We start from the raw sequence: 18,672 nt of genomic DNA on the forward strand, positions 1-18,672 counted from the left end.
GATAAGGCAGAGAGAGGGGGGGAGATAAGGCAGAGAGAGGGAGGAGAGGAGATAAGGCAGAGAGAGGGGGGGAGATAAGGCAGAGAGAGGGGGAGGAGATAAGGCAGAGAGAGGGGGGGAGATAAGGCAGAGAGAGGGAGAGGAGATAAGGCAGAGAGAGGGGGGGAGATAAGGCAGAGAGAGGGAGAGGAGATAAGGCAGAGAGAGGGAGAGGAGATAAGGCAGAGAGAGGAGAGGAGATAAGGCAGAGAGAGGGAGAGGAGATAAGGCAGAGAGAGGGGGGGAGATAAGGCAGAGAGAGGGGGAGGAGATAAGGCAGAGAGAGGGAGAGGAGATAAGGCAGAGAGAGGGAGAGGAGATAAGGCAGAGAGAGGGGGGGAGATAAGGCAGAGAGAGGGAGAGGAGATAAGGCAGAGAGAGGGGGAGGAGATAAGGCAGAGAGAGGGAGAGGAGATAAGGCAGAGAGAGGGGGAGGAGATAAGGCAGAGAGAGGGGGAGGAGATAAGGCAGAGAGAGGGAGAGGAGATAAGGCAGAGAGAGGGAGAGGAGATAAGGCAGAGAGAGGGGGGGAGATAAGGCAGAGAGAGGGAGAGGAGATAAGGCAGAGAGAGGGGGAGGAGATAAGGCAGAGAGAGGGAGAGGAGATAAGGCAGAGAGAGGGGGAGGAGATAAGGCAGAGAGAGGGAGAGGAGATAAGGCAGAGAGAGGGAGAGGAGATAAGGCAGAGAGAGGGGGGAGATAAGGCAGAGAGAGGGGGAGGAGATAAGGCAGAGAGAGGGGGAGGAGATAAGGCAGAGAGAGGGGGAGGAGATAAGGCAGAGAGAGGGGGGGAGATAAGGCAGAGAGAGGGAGGAGAGGGGGTGCTATCAACATGGTACAGCGACTGGCAAGTAGGACTGAACTCCAGCAAGACTACAGCTACACTGTTTACCAAAAAGAGGATCAAGGCACACCCGCCAATCACCCTCAACGGACAGGCTATCAAATGGGAGCCAAACAGCTCTTACCTAGGGGTAATCCTAGATAGCAAGCTAAGCTGGAGAAACCACATTGAGAAGATAAACAGAAGGCAACAACCAAGCTGGCAGCACTGTACCCTCTGCTGAAGACAAGGACCATGCCCATCAAGAGCAAAGTCAATGTGATCAAGGCGATCATTAGACCCACAATGACATACGCCTCCCCGGTGTGGAGTGGCTGCCACCAACACCAAAGATCATCTCTCCAAAAATGACAGAACAAGGCGCTGCGGATTGCGTCCAACGCTCCACTTCCTACAAGAATAGCAGACCTTCATAGGGAACTGGGCATCGAGATGTTGGATGTACATCTAAAGAAGCTCAACAAGAAATTCTACAAGGAACTGGACCAGAACTCAAACCCGCTGATCAAGAAGCTTGCTGCGATCTCTGCAAACCCATTTGACCGCTACCCACGACCCATCACAGCGCTGACCCTGTGAAACCAACTCAACTGTGGCAAGTAACACAGATCAAGAAGCTTCCTAAAGAGTGCGACAATTCACTCAACAAGAGAACTTGGAGTAATGAGGCTCAAGCCTCGGTATCCAATATCCCCACTGACAGATTTAATCTGTCAGTCAGAACAGAACGGTCAGGAGAGGGGGTGGTGAGAGAGAAAGGAGAAAAAAGATGTTTAATTCTCATGACTCCATTCTCTTTGACTTTTTGTAAGACAAATGTGGAAGACCTGGCAGCGCCTAAGGTAAATCATTAGAATATTACTTCATAATGAACCCATGTAGTGCCACAGTGACCGGCCACATATTGTGATACTGTCTAAAGACACAGGTATATACTGCACTGTATATTCATATTAATACCTACAGTATATACCCAGCACTGTACATGCATATAGAACACTATGTGTGTGTGTATGTATATATATATATATTTATATATATATATATATATATATTTATAATTCTGTATACTGTGTGCTCATTTGAATGTCATTTCCCAGAATCCCTTGCTGCAGTGGAAGTGCTGTGTGCTGGGTGATAATGGTGAAAGACAGGGTTTTAGTCACTTTTTTACCCACCATAACCTTAATAAATGTGGTGATTATTTATATATATATATATATATATATATATATATATATATATATATATATATATATATATATATAGTGATGCCCACACCACGTTGCAGCCTCTTTTGTCCCAAATAAGGCCGGAAACAGTGGGGTTTATTTATAGGGGTTAAGTAACATATTTGATTTGGATAATTTGGATCAGACCAAAAACGTCTTCAGAGTATCTGTCCCCGTCCAGATTATTTTCCCTATATATATATATAGTGCATGCACTGAGAAAATATCACGCTGACACACAGGAGTTCAGAATGATAATGTCTGACTTTATTCCTACAGACCACGTTCATATACAGAGGCTATAGGGGAGGGGGTTTGTATGCAAAAGAGCTGTCTCAGTGGTTCTTTGTTAGGTCTTGTCCTTGTATGGTCTTGTTGTTGTAATTTATGGTCTTATTATTGCAGTTTTTGAACACATCATTGGAGTGGAATTCCTCTGTGCCATCTCCCATACTTGATGGGAGGGGTAGCTGTGGTAGCCATTTTGAGTAAGGAATCATAGCAAGGTACACATTACAAATGAAGAAATAGGCATTTTATCCAATCCATCACAGTCCCCCCTAGAAATGTCTATTTCTGAGTCTATCCCTAGATATGTACTAACTCATCTGTCCAGATGTGCCTGGGAACTCTTTTGTGCTGTACGTTAGACGAGTCATGGCTTGTCCAAGACCCCCCTAGCCACAGACTTTGCACATAAGGAAGTCAGATGCTGTCCCTATGGATTTATACTATTGTACTTAACTGGGAGGGACTGTAACGGAGTAAATGGACCATCTTTCGAGAGTGGGTATTATTATCTGACTGCAGAAAAAAGGTAGGAGTGCTATTGTCAACAGCTTTGGTCATGAACTTTTTAAAACATGGGAGAACACAGCAGACAATAATCACAAACAAAACAAAAATAATAACTATTGCGATGCCTATTTGGGCAAGAATCTTTTGCCATCGCGTTAGCCAACCAAAATACTGGTCCCATGGATCAGTAATCCCGGAATTCTTCTTGAGTTCAATTGACAGTTCTTCTAATTTTGTAATGGCTAATGTGACTTTACCATTGGGGCCGGTGTTATCGGGAATGTAGGTACAACAGGTTCCCGTATTCTCAATCATCTTGCAAACACCTCCCTTCTCGGCTAGAATCATATCTAAAGCCATTCTATTCTGGAAGGTCATATAAGATGTTGGAGCCAATTGGTCCGCAATACCTTGTAATGCATCTCTGGTGTAATTAACAAACCGTTGTTGGTTGTAATACACATAATTAATCCAATCAACGTTTTTATTAATGGTAACTATGGGAATCAGAGATTCAAATCCCGCTTTAACCTGGTCCCTGGCTTTAAACTGGTCAGGCACCCCCCTTGGGACCCCTATAGCATCGATGTAAACATGAGGGTCAAAACTACCGGGGAGGGTGGAGCGTTTGGTGCGGTGGTGTGTTGTAGGGACGTTATTACCTGGGAAATGGTCTGCAAGAATATGTAAGGGCATCAGGACTTTTGCTAGGGCACACTCTCCAGTCCAGCTCCCTTCTAATCTAGTCCGAATCTTTAGATCCCCACATATCCAATAGATATCGCCTAATGATTGGACCTGGTTCTGAACCAGTGTTCCGGAGAGATTACTATATTTAGAACAATATCCAAAGGTGAAATTACCCAAAAATCTACCTTTATGGTTGTGGTTAGCATAACAGGTGTAGTTCCCCTGGTATATTGTAATCTTTTCCTCAGGTCGGGGTGCCTTTGTGATTATAGGGTATTCTTTTTTCCAGACTTCACACGAGGTGTGATTAGTGGAGGTGTTGGTGAATAAACTGAGGAAACAGTCTTCACTGTCCTCTGGGATATTGAGGGGCACTGTGCCCAAATGGGGTCTAGCACTACCACAGACATAACAATTGGATCTATTATGACTTTTTGCACTATATCGCATCCATTCAAGCCACAAATTCGTGTCAGAGAATCCAGTTCCCGTGGCCACAGTATCCTCAAATATGGGGTTAGCTACTGCCACCATGTTTTCCAATGTATGGAAATGTGGTTTAAGGGTTTTTTTCTCTGGCTCGGGGGTTTTTCGGGTTGACATCTGCCAATCTTTGGAATGATACATATCCTGTAGTTTGAACTTCAAGTAGGCCCCCCTTGTATCTCCTTTTATCCAAGACCCTAGAACATATACACCAGCGTCCCCGGGGCTAGGGTTTTCTATAGTTAGTGTGAGTTTCATTATTTTACCCGCCTCACCACTGACTAGACATGTACCGGTTTTCCGCAAGGTCATCCGATTAATTAGAGACTTGCCATTCCTGTCTTTTCTTGCTAGGCCACTTTGTGGTCGGTATCCCCAATCTTTTCTCGTGTTCCAGCCTACTGCTCCCCAGTAACCACATTCCTGTCCCCAGTAGGAATCCGTTACGCATATATAAGTAGACCTGAAACCGACATTGCTGTATCGATTACATTGCCAACGTGTTGAGGGGCAGCGGACTATATTACAATAATCAAAGGAGAAGGTAGCTACATGAGTATTGGATGAATTATACCAAAACGTGACTACCCCTTCATGTTGGGTGATAGCAATCTTTTGTGCCCCCCCCCTAGACCCAACAAGCAAAAGATATATAGCATCATTTTCCTTCTGAGGTGTCCTCGTTGGGAGCTGGAACCTTCTTGCAATGAGAGGCGTGTATCCAAGTGTTCTTGCCAGCTAGCTTGACTGATGTCGCTGTGGTCAACAGAACTTGGAAAGGACCATCATATCTGGGCTCTAGGGAATGTTTCCTTACAAATTCTTCACGAGCACCCAGTCTCCGGGCACGAGTTTATGAGTCCCGGTATCTAGATCTGGATCTGGAATAGAAGAAAACACTCGACCATGCATATTGGTTAGTTCTTGCGCTAGGGCAGTTACATATTTGGTCAAAACATCAGACTGCATTTGTACAGAGGCGACATGATTTATTCGAGTGCGGCTAGTACCGCAAGCCGGGAGATGTCCCGGCTTGCTAGCCGCACTCCCTCGGCGTGCCGCACATCACCGATGCGCGGTCACGCGTCATCGGGTGCCTGCGCCCCCTGCATGCGCGTCCAGGGCTCCCCGAGGGATCCCTGGTGTCCCGCGATGTGGGGGACGGCGGTGGGGGGTTCCGGGGGACCCGGCGGACCCGGAGAGGGGAGGGGGAAAGCCCCGATCGGAGGGCGCTCCTCCGCGGCTTCGGCGCGCGCCCGGCACATCCCGGCGCGCGCCTGGTTACTGTTGCGGCCGAGACCGGGCAAATGCTCGAATAAACTCGGCCGCAGCAGTAACTGCTGTGGGTAGTAACAACCAAGTTTGGGGGCAGTACCAAACAGTATCTCAAATGGGGATAGAGCATGTTTCCCTCGTGGGGTGTATCGAACACTGAACAAAGCAATGGGTAGACAATCTGGCCAGGGCATATTTGTTTCCTGGGCCATTTTCAACATTCTAGTTTTCAGTGTGCCATTCATTCTTTCTACCTTTCCGCTACTCTGGGGATGGTATGGGGTGTGGAAAGCAAGGGTGGTCCCTAGCGCGGACCAAATTTCTTTAGCTAGCGTAGCAGTGAAAGCAGGGCCTTGGTCGCTTTCTATTACTTCAGGTACCCCATATCTACAAACCACCTCTGTCAGGAGTTTTTTTGCTGTTGTTTTTGCAGTGAGATTGGTGACAGGATAGGCTTCTGGCCATCCTGAAAACATATCTACAATTACTAACACATATTCAAAACGGCCTGATTTTGGCATCTGAATATGGTCAATCTGGATACGCTGAAAATTGTATAAGGGCCTTGCAAGGTGTTTCTGCGGTGGTTTTTCCACACGTCCTGGGTTACACTTTGCACAAATTGTACATGATTTGCAGAAATTACTAGTCATTGGGGTAATTCCAGGCGCCACATAGTATTTGTCGATCAGTGCCTTCATAAGAGTCTTCGAGAGATGTGCTGCTCCATGTGCCCATTGTACCACAGCAGGATACAGTGCCCGTGGCAGACAAAGTTTCTTTTTGTACTCATAAATTCCTTCTTGGGGCGATGCACCTCTTTTCTTCCAGCTTTCCTTTTCTTCCTTTGTTGCAGATTCTTGCAATTTCTTCAGATATTCTCGTTCACTGGGAGGTTCTGCATTAACGGAACCATCCTTGTCGTGTCCACTCGATCTTCCACTTCTCGTATCCCGCTGGGAGCTTGTTTTGCCGCAGCATCCGCCAGATGGTTTCCTCTGGTTTCTTCTGTGTTCAGTTTCCCATGGGCTTTTACCTTTAGGATGGCCACATGGCTTGGAAGGAGTAGGGCGTCCATCAGAGCTTGTATGGCTGAGCTGTGTTTCACTGGTATAGCCAATGTAATAGACAGCACTCACACAAAGTAGATAAATATACACAAAGCGGGGTGCCACGGACTAGAGAGGGCCCAATCCCTCTCAAACACAATAAAGTACTGAAGAAAATCCAGCACACCCTAATAATAGATACAAAGTCACTGGTATATAACCATATGGTTATATACCAGTGACTTTGTATCTATTATTAGGGTGTGCTGGATTTTCTTCAGTACTTTATTGTGTTTCACTGGTGTTCCTGCTGCTGTCAGAAATCCCCTGGTTTGCCAAATGACGCCAAAATCGTGTGCTACACCAAAGGCATATCTAGAGTCAGTGTAGATATTCGCCGTTTGTCCTTCTGCCAGTTTACACGCTGCAGTGATAGCTTGTAGTTCGGCCTCTTGTGCGGATGCTGTTGACGGTAGTGTGCTTGCCAGTAGGACCACAGAGTCTGTGGTGACAGCATAACCCGTATGGTAGGTGCCTTGTTGATCAGCATATCGAGAACCATCCACAAACAGGATTAGATCTGGGTTCTGTATCGGCGTTTCACTCACCGTGGGCAGATGAGCAGTTTCTAGCTTCCTGAGTTCGAAGCAATCATGGGGTAGGTCGACTCCAGCTGTGCTTTGTTCTTGTTCGTGTCCCTGCACATCTCCCCCCTCGGGAAGTGGAAGAAGAGTGGAGGGGTTAAGCACTTGGCACCGGAGAAGGGTGACATTGTCTGGAATGAGAAGCGAGCATTGCAACCTGAGGTGTCTGGCAGCAGACAGATGTTTTGGCTGTGTCTGATTGAGAATAGCAGCAATGTCATGTGGTGCCAGGAGAATGAGGTCATGCCCTAGAACGATATCCGAAGTTTTATCCAGCAGTGCTTGAGCAGCAAAGACAGCACGAAGACAGGATGGTCCACCACGAGCCACAGCATCGAGACGGCTGGAGTAATAACCAATAGGTCGACATCGGCCAGCGTGTGGCTGTGTTAACACTCCAGTTGCATGTCCAATTCGTTCTGATACGAAAAGCTTGAAGGGTAAATCATAGTCTGGGAGGCCCAAGGCAGGGGCCGAGGATATTACCTGTTTGAGAACAGTGAAATTCTTGGAAGCCTCTGGGGTCATCTGAAAGGGATTTGTTGTTAAGACATCGTACAATGGTTGCATCAACAGCGAGGCTTCTGGAACCCAGGAGCGACAGTAAGAAATAAGTCCAAGGAACGCGTGTAGCGGTTTCTGGCCTTGTGGCAAAGGTATGTCCAGTATGGCTGTGACTCGATCGCGAGTGAGATGTCTTGTTCCGTGTGAGAGACAATGACCGAGGAACACTACAGAGGTGGAGCACCACTGGAGTTTGAGGAGTGTTGCCTTGCATCCCTGATCCGCCAGATAACATAGTAGACTTTCTGAGGCTTGTTCGGCAGACTTCTGATCATCTGCACATAGGAGTAAATCATCAACATATTGTAACAGGGTTACAGAAACATTCTCTTTCTGCCATGTGTCTAAAACAGTGGCCATTGCCTTGGCAAACTGGCTGGGAGAGTTCTGTGCCCCTTGTGGCATTACGGTCCATGTATACTGTTGGTACTCATGAGTAAATGCAAAAAGATACATACATGAAGGGTGCAATGGAACACTGAAATATGCATTCGCCAAATCCACCACTGTAAAGTATTGCGCTGTGGGCGGAACCCCTGCAAGGAGTGTGTGTGGGTTGGGGACAATGGGAGTGTCTAAAACAGTTGCATCATTTACTGCTCGAAGATCTTGAACCATTCTATACTTATCAGGTTCACCCTTCGCGGTGCGTTTCTTCACAGGGAAAAGAGGGGTATTGCAGGGTGAGGTGCAAGGTATTAATGCGCCATTTGCAAGAAGAGCCTTAACAAGTTTTGTGATAGCATCAGCTTGTGCTATCTTTAGTGGGTATTGCGGTTTACGGGGAAGCGAGGCCCCTTGTTTGAGCTGTACAACAATGGGTGGTACCGTTAGGTGCCCGATATCCTCAGGGCCTGTGGACCATAATTTGGACGGTATCCTATCCATGACAGCGGGTGGTATCCTGGCGGCTGAGGGTTTGTCCGCTAATGACAAAAGTATTGGAAGGGAACAAAGGGCAGAGACATCTGACTCCCAGAGCGGGGAGGTTACATCAATGGTGCCGTCCTCGGAGAATATTATGGAGGCCTGTAACCTGGATAAAACATCATCATCAAGCAGATTAAGCGGGCAGGTAGAGGAAACTACAAATCGTGCAAATAGTTCAGGGTAGGGACCTATCTGCAGGGGTCGTGTTAATGGGCTAGAGCGTGGTGTGCCATCTACCCCCACACATGAAACATCAATATCAGACAAATAGGAAAAGTCGGGTATCTCTGCAGCTCTAATTACGCTCCTGGCTGCACCTGTGTCTACCAGGAAGGGGGTGAGGTGACCTTCTATGGGTATTATAACCTGGGCTAGGGGACCTTCTCCTTCCCGGACGGCCACAGCTAGAAGGGGGGTTGACACAGGCTTGTCGGATTCCTAGCGAGGCTGGTTCCCACCATGATTGGTGGGCTGAAGGGGCATTTGGCGGGGAGTTAATGGGTCATCATGGAGGGTAGCGGTTTTCCCTGCTTTGGTTCCACTGGGAGTAAGGGGAGTTACTGTTTCCGGGGTTATATTGATCCCTGCGGGGGCGTCTAGGTGCCGTACAGTTCCTTTTAATATGGCCGGGCTGGCCGCAATTAAAACAAATGGGAGGTGGTCGTGGCTCATACTGCACATGATTGTAACCTTGGCCATAAGTGGGGGCAGAGACATTCTCTGCCACCATAATAGGGGTGGTTTTCTTCAGGGCCTGGCTTGATTCAAGACCCTTCGCTACCAACATAAGGGTATCTAGAGGGAGTACCCGGAATTCTGGTCGTGCCAGAATTAAACCTTTCCGAATGGGTGCTTCGAGTCCGGCTACAAATGCAGCTGATAACATCTGACTATGGGCTTTGTTTATGTGGTAAAACCTAAATCGGAAAAAACCTGGGATAATCTGGTATGGAATTTCTCCACTGATTCCCCTTTTTCCTGAGTCACATCCTGTATATTGATGGCTTGGTCAGCCAGCTTTTCCCTGGCCCAGTCACGTAATTGGTCACAAAAGTCCACCCCGGATGCATATGTATCATCGCCTGTCATCATAGCGTCTGTCAGGCTTTTTTCCATTATGGGCCAGTATGCTTCCCCCGCCTTAATCTCGCATAAGATAACCAAATCCGGTCGAGCTGCTGAATACGTTTTTTGAATCTGGACCACTCTACGATAAAAGGGCATAGGTTGTTTCTCTGGGTCTGGTAGGGTGTTTACAAGGGAGGAAGCTTGGGGGGGGGGGGAGTGAAGGTGACATACATTATTGGGGCGCCTTCTACCTGCTTGGGCGTCTGCCCACATAACCTTGGGCCGCGGTCGGGTACTGTGGGGTGTCTGGGGTTAGTATTCCAGGTCATGTTTGCCTCCTGTGCAGCGGCCTGTGACTCACTATCTGAGTCAAAACTATAGGGCGCACTGTAGTGGACACTGCTGCTGGGTCTGTGTGCTATTGTTGTGTCAGGGTAGACTTGAATCCCTACCGCTGGGGCAGTGATTGTTTGGGGTGAAAGGGCTGGCATCAGGGGCATTAGGGGCACAGTCGGGGTGTAATAGGAACCAGCCGCCTGCAGCACAGGATATAGTTGTGCTACATAAACAGTCAAAATTGGTTTGTCATTCGTGGGCGGGGTAGTGGGTTGTATAGGTGGGGGTGCTGCTGCAGCTGGGAGCGAAGGTAACAAAGGAGTGAGTATAGGTGGATCAGTCACACGGGGGCGCTGCACACCACAATTAAAACAATCTTCCCTGCATTGGGGGTTTTGGGTGCCACACCTTAAACATATCCAGGGGGGTGGGTCAGCACCAGCATAGGGTGGTGGTTGGTCATTTTCAGGGGGGTTACTTGTACAGTCACCACAAGGGTGATAAAGAAATATAACCTTCCCTCCCTTTTCTATCTCCTGCTCGGTCCATTTCTCTCTGTGAACAGCCTTGGCAACATTAAACCAGGCTTCCGCTGTCTTCAGCAGGTTGTTATCATTCAAAATTCCTCTCTTTTCTTTCAATATCTTTCGACACATTTCTGGTTGTAACCTGCCTTCTGCTGCAGTAATACCACATACTTTAAACAGCCTACTTGCTTTGTTTTTTACTTGTTATTATATTAACTTCTGTCCTGGCAATGATAAAATAAATGCAGCGGGACCCTTCTGTCCCTCAACAGAATTATTTTGACCCATACTAACGTAAGGTATGTTTCCCTGTGGGATCCAAAAACACACAAGACTGCGCTCACTGAACTTCTCCCTCCCACAGAAAAAGACCCCTCTTTCTAGTTGCTATTAGAACAGAAGGAAAAAGAATATTTTCTGGTTTTAAAAGACCCATTCGTGTGGCCAGTACGAACAAACCCTTTAAAAATAAATCTTTACCAGTTACCGGGAGGGCTGCTCCCATTCCTTTCCGTTCTGTTCTCTCTCTTTCCGCCACTAGGTGGCAGGCTAAGACTCCTTTCTCTGTCTTACTTGCCTGTGCTCAAATGTTAAAACTGCACTTTTTTTTTTTTTTTTCCCTTTTCAAGTTACACTGCAATTACTTGCAAAAAATATCCTGCCCTTTTTTTTTTCCTTCTTTTTCTTCTTTCCCTTCACTTATAACACTTTATTTCCCTTCCAAATAATATACACAGTATCTAATTGTATCCCAATTTCTGCATATAAACCTTTCATAAAAAAAATAACCCTCAATACCAACTTCCTCAACTATTGTCAAATCCACTTGCTATTTCTTTCCTATTCACTTTCTTTTTTCTACTGCAAAGCGTACCTTAACGCGGAAAAAAACCAGGAGTTCGGGCAGTTTAACGTCTAGGGGTTATCGCCCAAGCACCTATGGGCTATCTCTTCTACTCTCAACAATCCCCACCCGTCCTCATGAATTCTCAACACTAATACACAAACACATTTTGGACATAACATACAACTTGATTACGAGAGAGAGGGAAAGGTTGTTCAGGGATCAATCGGCAGGATTCCGCGCTGTTACCAACCGTAACGCGCCTCTTTAACACTCCTTCCCTTGCAACGCGCCAACCGCACAGTCACTACCGGGATTACCGTGTTTCCTCTCTGAACCGACTATACCTTACTCCCCCTTTACCCCTCCTTCCACCAAGTTTACAACGTACAATGACAAGACCCCTAGTCAGCCGGCAAAAATCCCACTCCACTTCGGGCTCCCACTTGCGGCACTGACTAACATATACAACATGTAAACATATACAGTAGCGACATATCTTATTGAACTAAATACCGGCGGCATGCCGGGATCTGCCCCAGCTGCCGCCAGTAATGCACGCGCGCCGCCGCGTTCCCCCACTCACCCCCCCTCCTCCATCGCGCGCAATTTAAACACGCTTCCGGACCCCTGTACCCCTTCTGCTCTGCCACTCTGCTTCCCCGAACCCCCGCTTACCTTAATGTCATCTCCAGGGGTGTCGGGGAAGCCTGGGGAAGCCGGGGAAGACGGGGAAGCCGGGCGCGCATGTGACTGTGACGTCACAGTGCGCCGCCACGCGCCGCGGCTACCCGCTTCCCAGCCACATACAGCCAGCGGCTTTTGCTCGAATAAGAGCTGCCGCTGCTGTACCGGGTGACAGATAGTCTAGGTAACAGGTTTGAGTTTAAAACGGGCTCTGGGCAAGATATCTACCTGTCTTTAGGTGACCTTCGGAGAGCCGTATGAGACACAGAAATAGACCAACAGCGGAGATAGTGCGTATCGGTAGATAATAAATGTTATCTTACCGTACTCCAGAGGTGATCAGTCTCCTGCCGCGTCCGCACTTGGTCCACCCCGGTCCCTCTGCGCACGGCTGTCTGTTGGTTCACAACCCAGGGCCCCACGTTAGAGCGCCAACTGATTTGGATATTTTGGATCAGACCAAAAACGTCTTCAGAGTATCTGTCCCCGTCCAGAGTATTTTCCCTATATATATATACTAGCTGAGAGACCCGGCGTTGCCCGGGATGTAATTTTGGGGGGGGCGTACGACAGGGTTAGGCTTCCCCCCCCCCCTTGACAGCTAGGTGGGTGACTGAGTTGACTGAGTGTGTGGGTGACTGTGTGGGTGGGTGACACTTGACTGAGTGGGTGGGTGGGTTGGTGACTGAGTGGGTGACTTTGGGTCGGTGACTGGGTGGGTGACTTTGGGTCGGTTTGACTTTGGGTCGGTGGGTGGGTGACTTTGGGTCGGTGGGTGTGTGACTTTGGGTCGGTGGGTGTGTGACTTTGGGTCGGTGGGTGGGTGACTTTGGGTCGGTGGGTGGGTGACTTTGGGTCGGTGGGTGGGTGACTTTGGGTCGGTGGGTGGGTGACTTTGGGTCGGTGGGTGGGTGACTTTGGGTCGGTGGGTGACTTTGGGTCGGTGGGTGGGTGACTTTGGGTAGGTGGGTGGGTGGGTGACTCTGGGTTGGTGGGTGGGTGAGTTTGGGTCGGTGGGTGGGTCGGTGACTGGGTGACTTTTTCAGGGTCGGTGACTGGGTGGGTCAGTGACTGGGGTCGGTGACTGGGTGGGTCAGTGAGTGGGTAGGTGGGGTCGGTGAGTGGGTGGGGTCGGTGAGTGGGTGGGTGGGGTCAGTGACTGGGTGGGTGGTTTTGGGTGAGACTGGGTAGGTGAGTGTGAGACTGAATGGGTGGGTGAGAGTGAGACTGAATGGGTGGGTGAGTGTGAGACTGAATGGGTGGGTGAGTGTGAGACTGAATGGGTGGGTGAGTGTGAGACTGAATGGGTGGGTGAGTGTGAGACTGAATGGGTGGGTGAGTGGGAGACTAAATGGGTGGGTGAGTGGGAAACTGAATGGGTGGATGAGTGGGAAACTGAATGGGTGGGTGAGTGGGAAACTGAATGGGTGGGTGAGTGGGAAACTGAATGGGTGGGTGAGTGGGAAACTGAATGGGTGGGTGAGTGGGAAACTGAATGGGTGGGTGAGTGGGAAACTGAATGGGTGGGTGAGTGGGAGACTGAGTGGGAGACTGAGTGGGAGACTGAGTGGGAGAGTGGGTGGGAGACTGACTGGGTGGGAGACTGACTGGGTGGGTGAGTGGGAGACTGACTGGGTGGGTGAGTGTGTGACTGACTGGGTGACTGACTGGGTGGGTGAGTGGGTGACTGACTGGGTGAGTGGGTGACTGACTGGGTGACTGACTGGGTGGGTGAGTGGGTGACTGACTGGGTGGGTGAGTGGGTGACTGACTGGGTGGGTGAGTGGGTGACTGACTGGGTGGGTGAGTGGGTGACTGACTGGGTGGGTGAGTGGGTGACTGACTGGGTGGGTGAGTGGGTGACTGACTGGGTGAGTGAGTGGGTGGGTGAGTGGGTGACTGACTGAATGGGTGGGTGACTGGGTGACTGACTGAATGGGTGACTGAATGGGTGGGTGACTGAGTGACTGGGTGGGTGACTGAGTGACTGAGTGGGTGGGTGACTGAGTGGGTGGGTGACTGAGTTGACTGGGTGGGTGGGTGACTGAGTGGGTGGGTGACTGAGTGGGTGGGTGACTGGGTGGGTGTGTGGGTGGGTGGGTGACTGGATGGGTGACTGGGTGGGTGGGTGGGTGACTGACTGGGTGGGTGACTGACTGGGTGGGTGACTGACTGGGTGGGTGACTTGACTGAGTGAGTGGGTGGGTGACTGAGTGAGTGGGTGGGTGACTAAGTGAGTTTTTGAGTGACTAAGTGAGTGGGTGGGTGGGTTACTGAGTGGGTGGGTGACTGAGTGGGTGGGTGGGTGACTGTGTATGTAATTATTGTGTGTGATTGTTGATTGTGTGGGGTGTGTGTGTGGATGAGTGAGTGTGTGATGTGATAGTGAGTGTGTGGTGTGTGAGTGTGTGTGTCAGTGTTGGTTAGTTGAGTGTTTGTGTGCAATAAATTAGACAGATGTGTAAATAGTAATGTTTTGTGTAAAATATGTTATTGAAAGGAAGAGGTGATTTATTGTGCTAGGTGTGTTAGTAGCGGAGGTGTTGTGTTGTTGTATATGTTTGTGTGTGGTGGGATGTTGATGTGCAATGGGAGTGGGTGGTGAGACGTGTAAATGTGCATTGTATTCAGTGTAGTGTGTATGGTGAAGGGTAGGTAATTGGAACAGTGGGTTGGGTGTGTGTGTTTGTTTAGTGGTGGTTGTGTTGTGTGTGGTAGTTAAGGTTATGTTGAAGTGTTGTTTTGTGTGTTGTATCAGCAGAGGAGGTTGGTGTGTGTGTGTGAGTACGTGTGTTGCGTGGTTGAGGGCGTGTGGCGTTGCTGAGTGCGTGTGTGTGTGCATGTGTTTGTGTATTTGTGTGTGTGTTGTGTGTGATGGTGTGTGGTGTGTGTGAGAGCATGTGTGTATGTGGCGTGTGTGATGGCATGTGTGTGTGTATGACGCATGTTGTGTGTGTGAGTGCGTGTTGTTGGTCATAGACATGTTGTAAATTGCATGTTTTTGAGTGTAGTGTGTGTATTATGAGGGTGAAGGTGAGGTGTGATTTGTTGTTATGTGTGGCATAGAATGACAGGATGTTTGCGTGTGTGTGTGTGTGTGTGTATGAGGGGGTTTTGTGTGGGTGAGTGTTGTGTGTGAGTGGTGGTGTGAGAAGTGTTTTAGAATAAATTATACAGACAGTGAAATTGTTAGGAAAACATATTTTATTGTAAGGAACAGCTGAGTTTCAGTGGTAGGTGTTGTCATACAGTGTGTGAGGTAGCGGGAGTGACATTGGTGGCATGCTGTTTGACTGTAGTCCGCGGCGTTGCGGTCCGGTTGCGGAGGGAGATGTGTGAGGGGCAGGAGATGTCAGGCGTGCTGCTTGTTCCGCGGGAGGTAGAGTGTGTGAGGTAGCGGGATAGCGGGAGTGACATCGGTGGCATGGTGTGTGGTGTGTGTGAGAGCATGTGTGTGTGTTGCTGGTGTGTGATGGCGTGTGTGTGTGTATGAGGCATGTTGTGTGTGTGACGTGTGTGAGTGCGTGTTGTTGGTCATACACATGTTAAAAATGGCATGTTTTTGAGTGTAGTGTGTGGCATAGAATGACAGGATGTTTGCGTGTGTGTGTGTGTGTATGAGGGGGTTTTGTGTGGGTGAGTGTTGTGTACATTATACAGACAGTAAAATAGTTAGGAAAACATATTTTATTTCAACGAACATCTGATTTCCAGTGGTAGGTGTTGTCATACACTGTGTGAGGTAGCGGGATAGGGGGAGGAACATTGGTGGCATGGTGTGTGAGTGTAGGCCGCGGCCTCGCGGTCCGGTTGCGGTAGGGAGCTGTGTGAGGTGCAGGAGATGAGGCGTGCTGTGCGGTCCGCGGGAGCTACACTGTGTGAGGTAGCGGGATAGGGGGAGGGACATCGTTGCCATGGTGTGTGAGTGTAGGCCGCGGCCTCGCGGTCCGGTTGCGGTAGGGAGATGTGTGAGGTGCAGGAGATGTGAGGCGTGCTGTGCGGTCCGCGGGAGCTACACTGTGTGAGGTAGAGGGATAGGGGGAGGGACATTGGTGGCATGGTGTAGCGGGGTAGGGGGCCTCGCGGTCCGGTTGCGGAGGGAGATGTGTGAGGTGCAGGAGATGTGAGGCGTGCTGTGCGGTTCGCGGGAGCTACACTGTGTGAGGTAGCGGGATAGGGGGAGGGACATTGGTGGCATGGTGTAGCGGGGTAGGGGGCCTCGCGGTCCGGTTGCGGTAGGGAGCTGTGTGAGGTGCAGGAGATGAGGCGTGCTGTGCGGTCCGCGGGAGCTACACTGTGTGAGGTAGCGGGATAGGGGGAGGGACATCGTTGCCATGGTGTGTGAGTGTAGGCCGCGGCCTCGCGGTCCGGTTGCGGTAGGGAGCTGTGTGAGGTGCAGGAGATGTGGCGTGCTGTGCGGTCCGCGGGAGCTACACTGTGTGAGGTAGCGGGATAGGGGGAGGGACATCGTTGCCATGGTGTGTGAGTGTAGGCCGCGGCCTCGCGGTCCGGTTGCGGTAGGGAGATGTGTGAGGTGCAGGAGATGTGAGGCGTGCTGTGCGGTTCGCGGGAGCTACACTGTGTGAGGTAGCGGGATAGGGGGAGGGACATTGGTGGCATGGTGTAGCGGGGTAGGGGGCCTCGCGGTCTGGTTGCGGTAGGGAGCTGTGTGAGGTGCAGGAGATGAGGCGTGCTGTGCGGTCCGCGGGAGCTACACTGTGTGAGGTAGCGGGATAGGGGGAGGGACATCGTTGCCATGGTGTGAGTGTAGGCCGCGGCCTCGCGGTCCGGTTGCGGTAGGGAGCTGTGTGAGGTGCAGGAGATGAGGCGTGCTGTGCGGTCCGCGGGAGCTACACTGTGTGAGGTAGCGGGATAGGGGGAGGGACATCGTTGCCATGGTGTGTGAGTGTAGGCCGCGGCCTCGCGGTCCGGTTGCGGTAGGGAGCTGTGTGAGGTGCAGGAGATGAGGCGTGCTGTGCGGTTCGCGGGAGCTACACTGTGTGAGGTAGCGGGATAGGGGGAGGGACATTGGTGGCATGGTGTAGCGGGGTAGGGGGCCTCGCGGTCCGGTTGCGGAGGGAGATGTGTGAGGTGCAGGAGATGTGAGGCGTGCTGTGCGGTCCGCGGGAGCTACACTGTGTGAGGTAGCGGGATAGGGGGAGGGACATTGGTGGCATGGTGTAGCGGGGTAGGGGGCCTCGCGGTCCGGTTGCGGTAGGGAGATGTGTGAGGTGCAGGAGATGTGAGGCGTGCTGTGCGGTCCGCGGGAGCTACACTGTGTGAGGTAGCGGGATAGGGGGAGGGACATTGGTGGCATGGTGTAGCGGGGTAGGGGGCCTCGCGGTCCGGTTGCGGAGGGAGATGTGTGAGGTGCAGGAGATGTGAGGCGTGCTGTGCGGTCCGCGGGAGCTACACTGTGTGAGGTAGCGGGATAGGGGGAGGGACATTGGTGGCATGGTGTAGCGGGGTAGGGGGCCTCGCGGTCCGGTTGCGGTAGGGAGATGTGTGAGGTGCAGGAGATGTGAGGCGTGCTGTGCGGTTCGCGGGAGCTACACTGTGTGAGGTAGCGGGATAGGGGGAGGGACATTGGTGGCATGGTGTAGCGGGGTAGGGGGCCTCGCGGTCCGGTTGCGGAGGGAGATGTGTGAGGTGCAGGAGATGTGAGGCGTGCTGTGCGGTCCGCGGGAGCTACACTGTGTGAGGTAGCGGGATAGGGGGAGGGACATTGGTGGCATGGTGTAGCGGGGTAGGGGGCCTCGCGGTCCGGTTGCGGTAGGGAGATGTGTGAGGTGCAGGAGATGTGAGGCGTGCTGTGCGGTCCGCGGGAGCTACACTGTGTGAGGTAGCGGGATAGGGGGAGGGACATTGGTGGCATGGTGTAGCGGGGTAGGGGGCCTCGCGGTCCGGTTGCGGTAGGGAGATGTGTGAGGTGCAGGAGATGTGAGGCGTGCTGTGCGGTCCGCGGGAGCTACACTGTGTGAGGTAGCGGGATAGGGGGAGGGACATTGGTGGCATGGTGTAGCGGGGTAGGGGGCCTCGCGGTCCGGTTGCGGTAGGGAGCTGTGTGAGGTGCAGGAGATGTGAGGCGTGCTGTGCGGTTCGCGGGAGCTACACTGTGTGAGGTAGCGGGATAGGGGGAGGGACATCGTTGCCATGGTGTGTGAGTGGAGGCCGCGGCCTTGCGGACCGGTTGCGGGAGGGAGATGTGTGGCGTGGAGGGGAGGGGGGGTTTGAAGAGGCAGTCTGCAGTGTTTGGTGTTGTGTGAATGTGTGTGTGTGCTGTGTTTGTGCGTTGTGTGTAGATTCTGTACCTCAGTGGTTCCCAAACTTTTTCGGTTTAAGGCTCCCCAAGGCAATCAGAATTTTTTCAAAGCTCCCCAAGGCGATCAGGATTTTTACGCGGCGCCCAAAGTAAAAACAAAGGTGTATATACATACCTAACAGTTGCAGTGCGCAGTTGGTGTCTCTCTCACACACTCTCACTCTCTCTGACCTCACTCTCTCTCTCTGACCTCACTCTCTCTCTCTGACCTCACTCTCTCTCTGACCTCACTCTCTCTCTGACCTCACTCTCTCTCTCTCTGACCTCTCTCTCTCTCTCTCTGACCTCTCTCTCTCTCTCTCTGACCTCACTCTCTCTCTCTCTGACCTCACTCTCT

General features: G+C 50.9%; 1 protein-coding gene across 1 annotated transcript in view; it reads left to right on the forward strand.

The window, feature by feature from the left end:
* Positions 1 to 862: 862 nt before the first annotated feature.
* Positions 863 to 18,672, forward strand: part of LOC142484851 (uncharacterized) — a 39,589-nt gene continuing 21,779 nt past the window's right edge. Inside the window, exon 1 of the mRNA XM_075584083.1 lies at positions 863 to 1,725. The gene's annotated coding sequence lies outside the window, so the exon portion shown is untranslated. The remainder of the gene's footprint in view (positions 1,726 to 18,672) is intronic.

This window comes from Ascaphus truei, unplaced genomic scaffold (genome assembly GCF_040206685.1).
Source record: "Ascaphus truei isolate aAscTru1 unplaced genomic scaffold, aAscTru1.hap1 HAP1_SCAFFOLD_440, whole genome shotgun sequence".
Lineage (NCBI taxonomy): Eukaryota > Metazoa > Chordata > Amphibia > Anura > Ascaphidae > Ascaphus > Ascaphus truei.